The following is a 19,348-nucleotide window of genomic DNA, read 5'->3' on the forward strand; positions in this document are numbered from 1 at the left end:
TAGGATAGAAAACCAGTATGATGCAGAAGCAGTGATGAGCAAGCATGATACAAGCATTAAGACAGGCAGTATGACAAAAAGGAAGTTACTTCAGGAGAAAATATCTTGCTTCAGGTAACCAAATGACCTCCAACTAGCCTTACACCTACTGCATTTGAGCTATATATATATATCTTTCATCCACGTGGTAATCTCCTGTACGTACGATGATATCCTTTTAACAGCAAAGGCTGCACTATGAAGGATGACAAACTGGACTAGGTGTCCAAAAGCTGTTCTTACATACTGGGCTCATCAGTGAAGAATGACAAAACAGAAGACAAAGGCTGTACATCAGATTAGGTTAAAAAAAAATGGTTTTGTTTAGCTTTAAATCAAAGCCTTTAATACATGGCAGATTTACTGCATTATTGAAATGTCCTATTAGAAGTATTGAGAGGCTGGTGGTAGTTTTCAGAGTACAACTGCTCTGCATCCCAAACCCATGAACAAAGCTCTACCTGTTTGATACTAGCTATTCTTAGCACCCAGTGCTAGAAATTCTGTTCTTCTGAGCTCTTTAAAGTTGTCTTTAACCTTCCAGTCCAATGGCATACAGCTTTAAAAGTGTTCCCAAAAACTAAACAATACTGCTTTTGAAATTTAGGTAGTAATTTAAGCCCACACCCAAGTATAAAGACAGTGTTAATAGCTATCGTGGACTTTTGTGACAGAGGGGAAGAAATACGAATACTTTGAATACTTCCACTAGGTGTTGTTTGGGTTTTTTTTGTTTTGTTTTGTTTTTTGGTTGGTTTTGGTTATACAGTTATGAATGACATACATCTTAACAGTCAAGTGACCTCTGACAAGGACAATGGTAGTGGCAGCACTGCCTACGTGTTCTGCAAAACCCACAGATCGTTTATAGACTCAATGACGTTCAAAAATTGTCAGGGCCTGGCTTTTCAAAAGTCCTTGGATGGACCTGGCTCTGCAGGAAGTGATGTAGCAGATGGGGTAGAAAAAAAGGCAGCTATTGGCCCTCCTTTTTGGGAAGATGGGAGAAAGCAGACAGGAAGCACTCCCTAGAGAATGGGGTGGCTGAACAAAGGAGGACTTTCTGGCAGCTGCCATCCCCCAGCCAAGCTACCCTACAGTAAGCACATCATTACTCTGACTCCCAATCACCAGCAATCATTTGAAATTCCTTCCAACACACAAAAGGGCACAGGCACTTGCTCTCAAGAGCAATAGCGACCGTGTCTTTCTGGGAAGCGAAGGGATTACCAGAAAGTGGAGTGACATTCCCTGTGGTTTAATGTAGCTCCTACACTGGATCAGCTCCCACAACACTCTGCTCTGTCAAGAGCAGCAGCTTCATCTGTACGGTAACGGAGTGGTGAAGCCATGATCAACACTGTCAGTCTTCTGCTACAAAGGAACTGTATGATGAACCTTGTCTAGGCTAGAAACAACATCCTACATGACTAGTTTGGGATGGTGCTTCCCCAGGAACAAAGGACCATCCAACTTCACTATGTTTCAATCCAACAGAAAGACAAAAAAAAAGACAGATGTAAGCTCTGTTGTTTAATGTTTTTCTAGGAGATGCTCCGTATGGGGAATAGAATACGGCAGAATGAATTTAAGAAAGTAAAACAAAGATTTCAAGCACTGTGGTAATAGTCTGCAACCCACAGGGACACTGAATAAAAGATTAATCAGAGCAACGTCTGATACCTGCCTGAGAAGATGATCATTATTTTCAATAGCTCTAATTTTTAAGTGCACATGTAAGGTACCAGCAAAATTGACTGTGACCCACGTTGCAACACGTCTGGCTGTTCTTTGAGCAGCACTCTGAAAAAGAAAGTCGTATCAGGACAGTCTCAGAATAACACTGGAGCACAACGCATTACTTCGGTGTCGAGAGAAGGAGAGGAAAAAAAAACTTGTATGGAATGATTCATCTTCAATGCTAACTATGTATTTCTACAAAATAAATTCATTTTAAGATTTGATTGCAACTTCCGCACAGAATGTAAGTGATGAAATTTCACTATTTTCTGCTGCTTGGAGAATGTAAACGAAAAGACAAAGCCATGCATCTAATGAAAACTGAGCCTATACAACTTAATTACCACTAAGGTACTGCATTTATCTTTTGAGAAAGAGAGACCTCCCTTGTTTTCAGATCTATTGCAGCTTGACAGAAATATGAAAATTTACAAAACTAACGTGTAACTATCAGCCCTAACTTGTAACGATAAATGCGAAGGAGATTGCTAAGTTCTGTATTTTGCCTTGCAAAGAATTTTCCAACTTGAGGCTTAGAATCTAAGACAGCTCCATTGTGAAGTTCATCAAATAATTGAGACTTTTCCTACCAAATCTAATTTTCCTCATGGCTTCCTCTTCCTTTCCCAGAGTACCTGTAATAAGACTGAGATGCATGTTAGATATCATAAACTATTTATTGATCACTTTGTGTACCAACAGGTAAACAAATTCAACTATATCGAAGTTGAGCATCCCTTTTAAACTGAAATCTTTAATTTTTGTCATCTTTGCATAATCACATTCAGTCCTTTGTACAGGACTCCAGAAACCACGTATATTACCAACTTTTTAGTACTCCTTGAAATGGCTCTACTTTTTCTAGTACAACAGTCTACTGTAATAGATGAGGAAGTTATTCTGTAATACTTGTCAGAATACTGTAAATGTATTACCTCAGTGTTCTCATAAAATCACAAAATATTTCTAATGTGGTGGAAACAAGTTAGTAAAACAGAACATCACTTTCATTAATTTTAGGTCTCAACAATGAAAGCATCCCCTCACCCCACCCATCCACCCCCCCCCCCCCTTAAAAAAAAAAAAGTCTGTTCAGGAAATTAAAATTATTGGCAAAGCTGCACTATATTGCATTGAAGAGCCCCCTCTGGCCACAGCTGTCAGCTTTCAGTTTCAGAATCAGGATCTGCCCATGGGCAGAGATAGCTTGTAACTAATAGACTCATTAGAAGTCAAGGACAAAAAAAAATAATCCCTGGAAACCAGTATGAAACGCTAATGTAACTATGGATGTTTAGATTATGCAGTTGCACATCAGTATTCCGATAGTACCTTTTTTTCAATTAAACATCCAGCTTTCATTCAAGTGAAAACCCACACTAAGAAACCATTTAAATCATAAAAGAAGCAAGCAGCATAATTCCTGACCACTGGTTCAGACTAAAATATCATCATCTATCATGAAATCTTTATTTGAAGAAACACATCTATGCCATCAGATATATTCTGGTCTTCATCATACAGAAAACTGTGTTAATTACTAGTCTCTGGAGACATCTCATTCCTATTCATCCCTGAACAGGAAGCCAGCACGACTGTCATTCACTATAAGTCACATAACATACATAAAAATAACTTCTGTTATCTTTTCCAGAATGTAAGATCTACAGAAGATTCTACAGAACCACCTTTTTTTTTTTTTTTTCCTTCCGGTTGAGATATTCTGAGAAAGCAAAACTCTAAATACCAGAATCCCAGAACGGCTGAGGTTGGAAGGGACCTCTGGAGATCATCCAGTCCAACCCCTCTGCCAAGCAGGGTCACCTGGAGCGCATTGCACAGGATGGCATCCAGGCTGGTTTTGAGTATTTCCAGGGAAGGAGACTCCACAGCCTCCCTGGGCAACCTGTGCCAGAGCTCCGTCACCCTCACAGCAAAGAAGCGTTTTCTCATACACAGCTGGAACTTCCTGGGTTTCAGTTTGTACCCGTTGCCTCTTGTCCTGTCCCTGGGGACCACTGAAAAGAGTCTGGCCCCGTCCTAGAAACTTACAAATTTGATACTGATTTCAAACTGCTAACCAGATTTGCATTGGATTTCAAGTATTCTCAGAAATTCTGGAACTAATTTTCCTGTCTTATACTACATTTATACTTATGTAAACCAACCAGTTTTGATGAATTACTTTTATGCTGACCACTAATTTGAGAGGAGAAGCAGAGCGTGCTATATAAAGATCTCTGGAGTAAATAATTTGAAAGGGAAGCTTCAAAAATGCTGTCACAAAAACAAGTCATGGTCTTCAGCTTAAATAGAAGCATTCCATTCGTTTTCAATTCAAACCTAATCAAACTGGTTATTACAGGGATATTTATTTTTTAACCCCCACCTCCCTTGCTACAGTAGAAACACTTGGAATAAGACTTCAACCTTAGTACTGACCATTTTGTGCCTGAAGAGCTCCAAGCCCTGCCACCACAGGAACGTATTGCAGAAAACAGCTGTAGTAGACCACTTCTGAAGACTGCCTTAAAAGTCCTTGTGACCAAATGGGGAACCCTGGGGTTTTTCTGCCTCCCTGCCACCCCCATGATACCATCCTCAGCCACCTACCTTGCCCCTCCGCTGACAACAGTGCCTTGTGAGACCTGACAAAAGGCAACAATCTTGTCTCAGCCGCTCTGGTTCTTCTGGCATTGGCTTGGCTTCAGCACATCCTTATCAATAGTTTAGACACGCTTTGACCCACAGAGCCTCAGCTGAGGCACGCAGCCCGTGAACAACCTTGCTGCAGGATGGCGGCCTCCAGCAGAGCACTGGCATGGTACATGGGGGCAGCGGCACCTTCAGTGACTGCAGAAGGCTCCAGTAGAGCCATCCATCAAAACCCTTTCTAGAGGAAAGCCCCTGGAGCAGCCCAGATAGACTGTCATGTTTTTACATGATCCCAGGTGGCTGAAGCAGCAGTTCAAGATCGGGCGCATACAGAAGTGGCTTACAGCTGTGGTAGTCAGCCTTACTTACTTCATTCTGCTTTGTGTATTTGCAATAAGACTTCAAACTCTTCTGGTCCGAACAGACTGACATTTGTTTAGGGGGTTACTAGTGGATTGACACAGCAGAGGGGAAGAGAATGGACAAGCAGGAGAAAGATTAAAATGCTGCACATCGTAGTCATATTTCACAGAAGGGCTTCAGTTAACAGTGAAATATCCATGATTTATATATTCATAAAAAAAAAAAGTAATCACAGCAGAAAGGTCATGTCATTTGCATATTAGATGCTCAAGTCAACCACCCTGGTTTTGCAGATCTATTGCACCTAAAACGAGAACAAGCAATACTGCCAGCCAGTCAGAGATGTAGGATGAAGACCGACGTAGAGGATGAGCGATATTTATAAACACAGCTAGGATGCACTTTTGGTGTTACGGTTGTAATGAGGAAAGGCTGCCAAAGGAGGTGGCCTGGCAGTCCACAAGCCCTCGGAAGCTGCTGCAGTGCAGTCATGGGACAAGGCAACCCAGTGGAACAGCAGCTGTCTCTTGGTTCAGGGCAAGCCACTCGTCTGATCAGCCTGCTGCACTGATTCATACTGAGGCCACACAACAGCTATATCCAGTGCAAGAGAAGCATTAGGACCTCAAGGTAGGGCTAGGAAGAGATGTGACTGCCCTTTTCCATAGCAACTTACCCTTAGGTCACCATAACTGTAATACTTCACCTTGGATGTAAGATGTCTGCCTAAGCTCCTCCATCATCACTGAAAATGCAATAGGGTTGTCTTCTTTTCTCAAGCGTGACTCTTATCAGAAAGCTGAGCCATTCAGTCAGTCCCGTATCACCAGAGTGCATTTTTCTGCCTCTTCCTTCTCCCAGTCCACCACCCTTGGTCCTGCTACCTCCTACAGTACTAAAACAAAGGCCAAGGTTTAATTTAGCCACCTCATCCATAACCATGTAAGTACGTCTGCACCGAACCTTTTGGTGCATTTGGATCTAACAGACTGATGGACAGGCCAGACTAGTATCAGCAAACTTTATTTTACTCCACATCTGTTTTTGTCCTTCACTAGCAAAATACGCTTTGCTATTTGTGAACTGCTGCTGCTGCTCTGCAATCCTTATATACACTAAACTGGGGGAACCATACTCTTACTGTAAGGGAGCTTGGGGCAATCAGTCTCCTAAACTGCTCTCCTAATCTTCCCAGCCTTTGCCAATAACCCCACATCAGCATCTTTTAAGTCTTTCAATCATAGACAAGTGATCATTTTATCAGAACTAAGCTGGTACGCTATGAAACGATCCAAAAGCACTTGCCTGTCCCCTATTGAGCATGACAGACTTGACCATCTTCTTGGTATCTCCAGCTCTTTCTAAAGACTTAGTACTAATATTTTGTTAACAGAAGATTTTATCTTTTGTTGCTGGCAAAGTCAACAAAGTTCACAAACTATGTGATGTAACGTGAATAATGGTAACAACACAGCTTGCATTTATCACACAAAGGTGACCTTTTTCCTTTCTTAGTTTATGGGCATGGTAGTCTCAGAATTCAATTTATCCTGTGGCAGATCAGTGCATGGCTAGCAAGAATTTCAAAATGAAAGAGAGCAAGATTCTTACTAAAGCAATAAAACAGAGACTTGAGAACTATACAACCAAATAAAAACAAAGACCTCTAAGCAAACAAACCATGTTTTGACCTTCAGTGATATTTTTACACTATGTATAGCCTGGAAAATTATCTGTACCATAAATACCTGTGGCTCATGACAGACATTATTAATAGAGTTGTGTAACAGCTTCTCAAACCGTTTATCTATCTCTGTACATTCTACAAAGCAACGTTCTTCAAGAAGATAGTGCAATTAAAAAGAATGCATAGGGAACTCTACAAAACCCTCACCAGATCCTGCTCATTGTTTGCAAACTGAAAACATGGACACTGACCCAGAGCAACAGGTACAAACCACCTCCAACAACAATCAGGAAACAAACTGACAAAGTATCCCCAAACTCCTTTAGATTTCTTTGCTTTTAAACATTAAAGCGGTCATAAATTTATTTCATGGTATTTTTGGAAAGAACTTGTCACAGAAAACACGTAGCAACCAATTCAGAGGTAACTCAGAAGTTCGTCTTACAGGATCTTCAGAATTTGTGGAGGAAAATAACTCAATCCCTGAGAGGGAGGGGAAAATAAAAGTCTTCAGGCATAATTTTCATCCCGTGCAGTGATTCTTACCAAGGAGCTGGAGTGCAGGTGCACTGACCTCCCGGCACACACTGAGGTCCTGAATCCATCGAGCAGCTCCAGCTGAACCCATATGGGTTGCAAAGCCACGTGTGACGGGCAGCTGCAGATTACGGAATGGGACAAGCAATGCAACATATTTCTCTCCCTCACCAAACCCAAGGAGAGCATTCTTGTACAGTATTTAACAGAATTTACAGAGCAGCTCTTCAGCAAATAGCAGGCAGGCTTAAAACCCAGCTTATTCTAAGCTCTTATTTGGTGACCCCTACAAGAAGGGTAAGTGAAAGTTTGCAGTCCCTGCAAGGAACACAAACATTCAGGGCTCACTCAGTCTATTACTGATGAACTGTGTTAGAGAAGTGCCTTCAAAAATTAAGAAGCAGCTTTGTGCTAAATCATTTATTTAAGAGGAACATACACCTCAATAACTTTACTTTAATTTAAGATCAGCTGGAATATAGAAAACACAGATGCACAGACTGCCATTGCCTGAAGCAAGGCTTCAGCACCATGCAGACCAGAGTGGCCACACGCAGCTCTGCAGGGAACACATAACAGAACAACTACTGCAAAATTGGTCCCAAGGCCAGGAGCACCTCTATTTTGCCAGTCTTTACTTCCTTTAGATAATGAACCCATAGAAGGCTAACAAAATTCTCCATTTTAGTGTCTGACAGCATTTTTTTTTTTTTTGGTTGCTCAGCATCCGTAAGCTACAGAGTCCTTGTTGCAACAAATTAGGAGGAAATAAGTAACAGATCATTTGCACTTCTAACAATTAACTAAGAAAAAAAATTACCTTCTCTGAGGACAAAGTGATCCATTTTTATAAATAGTGACATGTATCACTGTCAAATATTTAATTTCCATAGAAGCAAATGACAAGATCTGAATTAAATGAGACTTACTTCACATGGTCGAAGTGCAGATGGTGACATGCAGCATTAAGAACAAGGGTTTTTCTCTTTTTTTTTTTTTGTTCTGGATTTCAAAATGATATGCACTGCAGGTGCCATGAAACACACAGAATCAGATCTAGGTAGGCAAAACCACCTCTGACACCCAAAAACACTAGATGGACAGCTCCAAGCTGTCTAAACTCCTACCCAAATGTATCTTAACACTGCATAGAAGCACTCCTACAAGCTAAAATTTCACTCCATTTCATAGCTCCTCTGTTCTAGACCTACAATATTGCTACAGTGTTGACCTTCTCCTGCTACCTTCATACACACAAACACTCCCCATGTACTTTCCACTAATTTAAGCGTTTTTTCTACTTTTACGTAATAGGTACCTTATGAATGTAAACTGCTGCAAAAGAAGCTACCAGCCTACCAAGAAGCTATCAGTTAGCAGCTACTGCATACAGAAGACAGACTGAGTATGACCTGGTGACCTCAAAAGGACCTATGCTCCCTCATCAGCCACACCCCAAGAACTGAATTAATCAACTTTTTATAAAGGCACATACACGCACTAAAGCACAGTAAAAGAAAATTGTGGTTATGTGAACAGAAAAAACACATACTGAATCAGAAGATATTTTTACGGGGTAAAAAGCGTACCAGATGCTTTAAAGAAAACTATTAAGACAAGGTGTTTTTTTTTTTTTTTTTTTTTCCCGGGAAGAACTCAGACTACAATCAACACTGAAAACTGATTCTAAGCAAACAAAAACAACTATTAGATTTAGTGAATGAATTGTGATAAGGATGTAGCTTAGAGAAATCCGTTCCAAACAACTTCTAGCGTAAAAGCCAGTGCTAAACAGCAAACACTATGAACAGGATAGAAAGAATAAGCAGAGATTACAAAATGCATTGCTGACTCACTGTCATACTTTCACCTGATCAACGAATGATACACTTAAAAAGGCTATCCAGCAAGAATATCAGCACATTAATGACATACATGTTTTATAGATTAGATAATTGTTTTACAAATTAGAGAATGAAGAGTCAAGAAGAAAAACCATCTTTAAACATGACCTTTATTTACCATTCCCCAACAGTTCTTATGCACCAGTTTTCTTGTACGGTTCTCCTTTGTGGAAAAGTAAATTTACAAACTACCTAAGTCAGGCATGAAGTTAAACTTAAGGTTTGAAAGCTTGTGCAGCAGAAAGCCTCAGAACACAAGCACTAATAACATTTTATGCATCCAGTTTCTGTCATGAGACTTAAGAGTTCATATATAAATGAGTGTACTGCACAGCAATTATTCTATTAATGAGCATAAACACAATCCAAATCTAGGAAAGTCAGAGTAATTCCCACTGATCTCAACTATGCATCAAATCCTATGTGCACAGCTAGTTGACAAAACCTGAAATAAAAGACTGAAAAACCCTCATAAATGCTCAATATTTATTATCTGTTACTAATGTTTAAAAGCCACTCGCTTGTGGAAGAAAAGGTTTTTTCCCCTCTCTTTTCATATGCTTGAACCAAAACATTGACCTAATGCAACCAGTCACCCACCACTAATAAAACCTCTGTGCTGAAAAACAACCAAGAGCAAGCCCTACGTGCACACATAATTTTGATACAGGTATGCTAAATGCAGAAACCAAAAGTCTATTTACATGGATGTTTTGCTTGTATTTGATTGCCAGTTTACTTGTATTTGAATATCAATTTGCAAGCTAATTAGAGAACATTGCTGAGCCCATTACAGAAAAATAGTGCTCCACCATTAACTGCAGTGCTATCTAACTAATTCCTTTAAAGACTGGCTTCAAACACCATCTTCATCTCCATTCAAAACAATTAGTGTACATTTATTTCACATTTTAAACTGCAGAGAATCAAATTTTTAAACACTTTAACAGATTGCACTGCTATTTTGATAGCTTTTATGTTACAAATTATGCTTTTAGGGATTTGTAACTTTCCTATTTAGGGGAACGTTAAACTGGAACTCACAGAGGGGCTTAAATAATTCCTCTTTCTCTACAACCTGAGAGCCATGTGCCATTAACTTTCAAAAACAAACAAAATCTACTTCTTGAAAGGCAGCGCGGCATGGAGGAAAGAACTTGCTCCTGGAGGCGAGCAGGCAGACCGTAATTTTTGACACCGCTCACAACTCCGCCAAAGCCCAATGGACAGTAAAATGGAGCGGGAAGAACTCAAACCAGGGTGCCCCAATGCTGCAGGACTACTGGCAGCAGGGCGAGCCAGTAAAAGGCGTCAGCGGGCATCAGCCGGCTGGTCTGCAGCACACGGCTGGGGCAGACGGGGAGCCCTGCCCTGGAGTAAATTAAAACGGCAGAGAAAAAGCTCTCAGTTACAGCGCTGAGACAAAAAAAACAGCCAGGCACTAACGGAGACTCCAGCGCTGCCGAGTCTCATTCAGCTCTGACCTCCTTTTCTCACATTACCCTTCACAGAGATCTTTTCCTCCCTAACTCATCTCCTTTTCTTCTCTCCTTTCCCCGCACCAGTGCCAAGCAGCACTCATCTTCACAGGGAACAGAAATGCTGGAAAAGGCCAATGGGAAACATGCACAGACCGTCACTGCTACTTCTGTCCACTTTGCACCAGCTGATGAATTTTCAGACACAGAAGGACGTTTCCATGGGAAATCTACAGCTTGTTTTAATTTCACCGTTACCACATTGAGGGAAGGAACGGCAGCCCATGTCTGTGTCAGCCAGCTATGGCAACTGCCTAACTTTTGGATCCCTGGAAGATGCTGCTTACCAGAGTCATGGCATGGAGAGAGAGAGAACCGGACCCTTCCATCTACCCAGTTTGAGGGACAGAAAACTGGTAGTGACAGAGAAGGTGATATGAACAGCTGTATTGTGGTTTCTCTCTGAAGATCTAGCACAGCACTCATAAGCCCAAAAGCTGTTCTTAAGGTTCGTCACTGATTCCATCAAGTCCAAACTATCCATCAGCAACATATTAAATCCCACAGGAGAACTAGCCCACCACAAGAAGCTGGAATAGCTTTGTGTCAGGTGAGCTCGCTGATCCAATTCATTCACCCCACAGCCACATCACTACAAGGTATTTATGACTCAAGTGAAGAAAGCTGCATTCTTAGCCTATCCTAGCTTTAATGAAGGCTGGTATTTTCACATACATTTAAACTGCACACCTATAAAAAAACAAACCTGCACATCTTAAAAAAAAAAATCCAACACCGTTACTGGTAGCAATTCACCTGTAGCGTGAATCAGTGTTTCTCCAGACTGCTCGATAGACAGGGATGGATTCCAAGAGCTTAAACCCCACCACTGCCTCCAGAAGAGAGGAAGAGCCACAGAGTGTAGCTATGGGTATTTCTTTAGTGGAGTTTACATGCTGGCTATAAAATCAGTTTAGCTTCAAAAGGCTCTTCCTTGTGCCACAATCTCTTCTCTCCTCCAGAGTTTCATCCCCCTCATCATCCTCCTTGCCTTCTGGGAGACAAATGACCCAGCTGAAGCATAGAGAGAGGGCTGGAACACCAGCTGCACTGTGTTAAATTGGAAGGCTTTAATGGGTACTAAAGGCCAGTTCCTCCTCCTACAGCCTAATTAGAAGATAACAGCAATTCCAGCCATTTCCCTTCCTTCTGCAATCTGATGCTGTTTCCTTGCACTCTCTTCTGTCCATCCTATATTCTCAGTTCAGCGGGGCTGACTGATGCCTAGGTTTGGGGAACTCTTCTGAAAGTTACCATCTCCAGATTAACATATATGCTCATGTTAAGTGCCAGACCATCGCACATTCAGCCAAAAAGCAATGAATCTGGCTCACTGCATCCAATCAAAATCAGAGCAGTTCAAACTGTATCTGGATTTGTTGATTGACATTAAAGCCTTCAACAGAGTAGTATTTGATTTAATATAGTCATCAAGTGTTTAAATACTACTGGAATTTATCTCTATTTAGTATGTTAATATGTTCTGTAAAATAAGGGCATTTTCCTATAATATCAGTTCAATAGGATGCTCTGGTAACTTTGTCTTCTGGATTGTTAGAAACATGACAAGTCAACAAAAGATCTTACGTGATCATTTGAATGCATAATTATACATACCACATGTCTTACGTTATGCTGGCACAGGCAGCTTCACCCATGGTTTTACTCCTTGTGTTGCACATACCGATCTCTCTCTATATATATAATTCTTAATGCTGCTGTTGCTGGGTGATGATAAACTCGTCTCCCATTGCTGAATAAATCTGCCATCCTTCCGGGCACCTTTGTTTGCTCGGGAGAGCCTCTCGCAGAGCTCTGTAACCACCATTCCCCTCAGCCTCCCCTGGAGCACGGGTCAGCCTTGGAGAAGGCTCCAACTACAGCGACTCCAGGAGAAATAACAGCCCCTTGGGAATCAAGGCCAGATGGCATAGTTTAAAACAAGAGCTAAGGCTACGCTAAGCGGTGTTACTAAGCTAAGCGTGAAACTAGAGCCAGCTTCGGAGGCAGAAACAAACATCTACTCTGCCATCCCCTGTTAAGCCATGCCCAGAGCTTACTGAGGCAGCTGACTCGGCTCTCCTAATTTGTATTTCTGCACAGAGAAAGGACATCGCATTTGAGATCTTCATAAGTAACCAGCTGAATATAGGAAAAGGGAATAAGTACTAATTAATTCAGTGCATTCCAAGTAAATGCACCATAAACAAAAATGAGTATCAGAGCTGGACTAATTAACCAAGACAGTAATTTACACATCCCAGAGCACTGCAACAATTCAGGTTCCATGTAATTTCTCCATAAGTATACTTTTCTCTTTATCAAGATTTATTTGCAAGAACCTACAGTAGAAACAGAAGCAGAATTCCTTTTGTAGGGAGTAAGGGTGAGTCAAGTTCCTTCTCTGGAAAAAATGGACAGAGTAGTTTTTTGTTTGTTCGTTTGTTTTACACAAAAAAACACCACTTCAATATATATATTACCACCCCTAATTGAAGTATTCCATAAGAGGAAAGTGTTTTGACTATTATGTTTGCAGGTTTCTTTCAGAACGGCTTCTTCTCTAGAACACAAATGATAAATTCTCTGATACTGGATATACAAATTGATCCAGATGCTATATTCCATAATAGCTTTAGGGTCCACTGAGGGATAATGGAATTTCATTTCTGAAATTAGATGTTTGTCATCTGTGCACATCCAACACATTGTTCAATTCCATTACTTACATTTATTGTTTATATACATAACATTTAGCATACAAACTCGCAATGAGAAAATACCAACATTAATCAGTAGCTCAATCCTAAAGAGTAAAATTGGATATCACATACAAATCACATACAGAATTTTACAGAAGTAACAAAAAAGTAGTCACCATTCAAGTAGATATTTTATCGCTGTTCAGTAAGGCGAGCGTATGTTTTGTGTATACTCTACAATGTATCCTATATTTAACTAAGAAGTGGAGAAAAGGGAGTAGGAAAACTCTCTCTTGCTTCAGCAAAAGAAAAGCAAGATCTGTTTTTTAGGGAACAAGTATCTGAGAATAAGTTAAGAGCTTGGTGGATAAACACAACAAATCATAAAACAGGCACTGTGTAGTAAAAGCAAATAGAGGAAGCTCTACCAATCTGGGATAGTAAGCTCAACACTGACACAAGAGAATTTAAGATGCTGTGGGGAACAAAAAAAGGACAAACAGGAAAGCTGTTTGAGAGAAGAGGAGAAAAAGGATTTAAAAGGCATGAGAGTGAGAATTGGAATACAACTGTAACATAAAATAGAACAACAGGAAAAGCATCACCAAATAGCAGCACTGAAATTTGCTCTGCCTCGCAAGTGAAAGGCCAAAAACAAACCTACTAAATGTTAAGCGGGACTGCTGAGAAAAACAAACATATCCCCAACATAAGCTTCTTAAAAAAAAATAAATAAATCACAGTTCCACTAGGGCCTGGAAGTGTAACTTGACGGGTGTTTTTTTGTTTGTTGAGTGGGGTTTTTTTTTTAGGGGGGAGAGGGGACGGGATGGGTATGGATAGGTTGTGCAAAAAGAGAATTTCAAAAAAAAACAAAAACACATTTGGGAAGAATTGAAACAATTTCTTTCAGTTTGCCAGCAACTCACAGAGAGACCCCAACCATCTGAGATTCTTTGGCTGTCTGCCTGGAAGGAACAGATCAACTTGTCTTTTTGCTTAAGGCAAGGAGACTTCAAACAAAGCAGTTACCATTTTATTATTTTTATTTTTTTCACTGAAAAAAGTAACAAAAAACAACCCACAAACATTTTTTTGTGGGGAAATAATAATTTCCCTCTTGGAAAATATGATTCTGCTAAAAACACTTTTCCCTGGCTTTACAGTTGTTGTGCACTGGAATATCAAAGAAGCCAGCGCACACCAGCATAGCAAAAATACAATTGTGTAGAAGTTATTTTTTTTTAAGCAAGGAATAAAATGTAAGCCTTAAAAGAAGCGGTGTTGCTTTGTTTTAAGCGTGATGACTTTCGGAAGTAATTCTGTTCTTCATTGAAGATGGTGGATGATTCGATCCAAGTTCTGCTCACGCAGGTGCACGGGGACACATCTGCAGATGGCACCACAGGTGACAGGACACGGGGAGACACCAGATGCTGAGGGGAACCAAAGATGCTGACCAATGCTGCACAAAAAGCAAGGCAAACAAGGGGGAAACTCCTCTCCCGAGCCTCACATTCCCAGCAACAGGTTTCAGGATTGTTTTAAAGTAAATGTTATTTTCAGTTGTAAGCTATAAAGTCAGTCAGTGGGAATGTCAAAATCAAATTCTGTCACCAAATATCAAAGCATCAAAACAAACATTATTTACTTTGAGTTTCACTGCTAAAAGAGAAAAAGCAGCAAGGATACCACGGCTCTGTTAAATCATACAAGATCTTTCAGCAAAGACCCAGGGAGGAGGAGCGTGAGTTTTACCCCAGGTAAGCTGGCCAACCCCATTCAATTCATGGTTTCATGAACACTTGGGACCAGCCTCAGAAAGGAGAGAAGGTGTAAGCAACTTTCTCAGCTCCCCTTGGCTTACATCGCTCAAGGAACCGTGGTGTTACTCATCCATAATCACTGCTTATCCCAGTGACCAACCCCAAGATATTTTTTCCTCTACTACTATGCAACTTGAGAGAACTTGGAAATATTTTGTAGCTACACAGTGCTCAAACAATACATTTAAGGATCTTGCCTACACAACAGATTTGCTTAGCAGAGAACTAAAATCATGCATTTAGTAGCAGGACAAACACTATTAATATAAATTCTGTGAAAGAAAAAAAATAACTAAAATAAATTATTGAACTAAAAATCTGGAAGTTTAAGATACGATTCTGCAAATAACCATTCATGTAACCTCGCTAGGTGGATGATTTTAGTAAAAATGCATTGTTTTTATCTTAAGATTTGCAGGATGTAGAACAAAGATTAGATAAACAAGCTCAATATGCATATCAAACACTTTTTTTTTTTTTAAACTGGATAACTACAAAACTGTGATAAAACCATCAGAAGCACGGACATTTAATATATTAAATGTAACTCCCTCTTTGACTTAACCTCTTCTTCTCCAAATACTGAATCCTCCAAGCAATCATTATATTTTGTTTAAAGAAACAAGTCAGAAGTACTGTGTCTGTAAATTTGGGTTAGATATCTACTTCTAATAGGTGAAGCCTGGCGAGTTACTTGCATAGGATTTTTCTTATTTAATGTTGGGCTTTTAATCTTAAAATACTTACAAGCATATCAAAGTCTAGAAGAAGTAGAGGCCCAAAAAACTCCACAGCTTTGTGAGTAAGACTTTTTAGAGGTGTGTGAAGTTTCTTTTAATTTTGTTTGAGACTATTCCTTTTCTTTTCCCCCCTCCCTTGAAGGTGCTGGTTCTGAGCTCACCTTGGTGAAGTAACCATAACTCCACTGGAGTGACCAGTGCCAGGTGAAACAACATGTAGAACTTGGTAAATTCAGAACTAGACCTACCGTACTTTCCTTACGTGTGTTTACTGACTCAAGCATGCTGTACGCTGACTTGCCACAAATTTCAACTAGAAACGGGAAATAATGAGTGAGGTAGGGCATTTTCTTGTCTTGTAAGAAGTACAAGGCAAAGCTGAAGACACCGGCTTTGAAGAGTCTCCAAGGCCGGAAGAGGGGAACATGGGAGCCCCAGACACCAGTGACACTGCCAGAAGAACGGGACGCATAGCATACTGTAGGCTATCTGCTACACAGCTCAGTCAACACCTGCTAAAGGAGAAGTTTTCAGATTCTTTTGCCAAGTCTTCCAACTGGCTGTACCTTGTCCCTACAAGAGATTCCTCCTTCCTCCTTAAACCAAGGGCAGCTATCTTCTTTTCCCTCTTTCCTTCCCTCTACCCAGTTAGTAAATGCTACCCCCCACACACCATCCCTTTTCTAACTTCTATTATGCTGAATATATTCCTCCACCAATTTTCCACATCCAATGACGACTGAATGCATGGATACCAGCTGAACATGCGCCCTCATGCACAGAAGGACATATCCTAGCCATGTGTATAAATGGAGAAAACCGTTATCACTTAAAAAGATATATTTTTAGCGTAATAGGAACAAGAGTCTGACCCTCCCTAGGAGTACAAAACCATTTGCGTACAGGAATAGAAAAAGAACCCCCTCCAGAAAATGCAGAGTATCACATCTTGTGTGGTACAATGCTGCCCCATACTCTGAAATGGGAATGTTTCCCATAATAATACTTAAAAAATAGATATCCCAGATCACTGTAACAACTGAAAGTCACAGATCAACAAGTCATACGATAATTCTAATCTTATTTACATTTTGGTGAGAGAGATGGAAATTGAAGGCCTCATAGAAGGCTTGTCCCCCCGTGGTCAAGATAAAAGCATATAAACATGAGAGATATTAAACATCTTGTCATTTTCTTGGTCAATATTTTCAGAAATAACATGTCAAGGAAACATCAAGTCAGACTGAGATTATTCTGCAGCTGGCTGAGAAGATCATAAAGCTTATGCGCTTGTTGTATCAATGCACAAATTCAAAGGAAATTAAAGCTTTCATTTCTAAATCATATAGGAAACCTATAGTTATACATGTGTCACTTCTGAATTTATACTAGTATAAGCATGCAGTTAGATATAGATGAGGCCACTGAGATCAGAATCAGGCCCATGGTTATACTTAAGAAGCAAATGTCATGCAACTATACATAACTTGTAGCGTCATCTGAATCTAGTTTAATAACCAGAAAATAGGCTTTTGACAACAATAGTATTTCAAAATGACAGTGTAATTAAATTTAAGTCAAAGCTATGCAATGATGGACCGTATGTTTATGTGTAACTACCAAATTATATGCTTTTAAGCATGTCAGAATTTTCAAAAGAATAAACCACAGCAGTAATTCAACTGAGGAAATGGTAGTAGGAAACAAACTCCCCCAGGTCATTTCAAAATCAGTTGATATGATGTGATACACACTGTATGCTCTGCAAGGTTTTTCTTATTCCTACTTCCCTAAAATGCTATGCATTTTGATACCATTCAAGGACAAATCAACGGTGTGCTTCACTCACATCAAAATTTTAAAAAGCAACAGGAGGGACTGTGTGACTGTGATGACTAATGAAAAAGGAAGTCAGTTTTCCATCTGTGTGTTACTAGTTCAAAAACAGCTAAGGCTGGTCAGTCATTATCATTGGATTCGTATGAGTAATGCCAAGAAGGAATTAGCTGGCAGTTCACTGCAGTTCCCAGCTAGTAGAAAAAAGTGAAAGAAATTGCAGAGGGTCGATTCCATGAAGAGTAAAGACAGCTTTCATGGGACAAGGTAGATCTCAAAACTGTCATCTCCATTTGATGATTAATCGACAGCATAACTTATCAGTAACAAACAGTGGTTTCAAGACAGCACCTTTTGGAAAGCAGGTGCCTTCTGAGCTACCTGTTGCTGCTTCTGCCCCTTGCTACAGGTTTGTTTATCATCTACCAAAGCAGTTCTCAGTGCCAATGGCTACTGCAAGAGCCTACTGCAGAATCTTATATTAGCTCCTGCTTGGCAGAACAGTGAGGTAAATTCTTTCTTCTTCATTATTTTCTCAACTGGCAGAACGTTTAACCTAATGCATGAATTTCTAAACTATTCTTCAAAAAAAAGTAAAAGTCTATGGGGGTAAAACACACTTTCTTGAAACTGAACAGAAAAAAAACTTTAATAAATTTAGATAGACTAAAGCTAATCAATTAATCCTGCATTCAAGTTTCCACTACTCAAAAGCACAACGCAAGTCTGTAAAAATATAATTAAGGAGAAATACTGATGCATGCAGCATGTAAAATCAAGACTATAGCTTTCACTTTGCTTGTTTTGTAGACTCATTAGATTTTTTTCATTTAAGTGTCTTGATCTGTGTAACCATATTTATATGCGAGAGAAAAATTAAATTAGTCCTTAAGATGTATTTGAAACTGTCTAAAACTGATGTTCTTAGTTCCACAATTTCAGAATTAGACAGAAGAAAACTACAACATTGATGCTAGCATTTTATAAAGCAGTGAAATTAACACATTTTTTAAAATGTTATTCTTCCATAAAATTTTATGCTGAAACTTAGCTGCTTAGGAAATCTAAGAAAGGTTCAGAGCACGTGCCTCTATGTTACACAGATGACTACTCTACCCCTGAAGGAAAGAGACACAAAAAGGGCAGTGAACCCAATTCTCCACCTGGACAACTCCTGGGCACACGGACAGACCTACTGACTTCAGTGCATCCCGCACTGAGGCGAGGGCTTGCACTGGTGGAGCTTGCTTCTAGCTGGGGACTTGGCTAGCCTTGTTCTGGGCACAGTGCCATTCAGACACAGATACGTGCCAGGGTGAAGCAGCAGCGCTCTGTCCAAGAGATAGCGCTGGCATTACCCTGCGCCTCTTGGCAGGGCTCCTCGCCGAGCCCTGAGAACAGTGGTCACTGAGCAGGGCTCACGGACAACCACTCTCGGTGTTGCTCCCTGTCCCGCGCCTTGCTTTCCAAAGGTGCCTCTCCTCAGGTCACCAGGAAAAAGCAATCAACGTATGCTGTCGTCTTCATTAAAGTATCCACTCCAGCCCTGTTGCCTGTGGTTGTGTCCCCCATCTTAGGCAGGTACATAAGGAGCATAATCACTTAATTCTCTACATGTGGTCAGAGGCATGCTACTGTACAGCCGCCTCCTGTCCAACAAATACATATGGAGAGGCAGAGCTGCAGCCATTATCCTCCCATGGGAACTCCAGTCTCATTAGGACTGCTGCCCCAGACAGTTCCCTACTAAAGGGACCATCCCCGCATTAATTTGAGAACTA

General features: G+C 40.4%; 1 protein-coding gene across 3 annotated transcripts in view; it reads right to left on the reverse strand.

The window, feature by feature from the left end:
- The window catches only part of CDH2 (cadherin 2), a 118,836-nt gene that overhangs the window by 87,473 nt on the left and 12,015 nt on the right, over positions 1-19,348 (reverse strand). The window contains exon 1 of one of the 3 annotated variants that reach the window (XM_080579827.1): positions 11,220-11,340. The exons of the other annotated variants lie outside the window; for them this stretch is intronic. The gene's annotated coding sequence lies outside the window, so the exon portion shown is untranslated. Of the gene's footprint in view, positions 1-11,219; positions 11,341-19,348 lie in introns of those variants that run through there. 3 annotated transcript variants of the gene reach the window in all.

The sequence above is a fragment of the Anser brachyrhynchus genome (genome assembly GCF_964034855.1).
Source record: "Anser brachyrhynchus genome assembly, chromosome: 2".
Classification (NCBI taxonomy): domain Eukaryota; kingdom Metazoa; phylum Chordata; class Aves; order Anseriformes; family Anatidae; genus Anser; species Anser brachyrhynchus.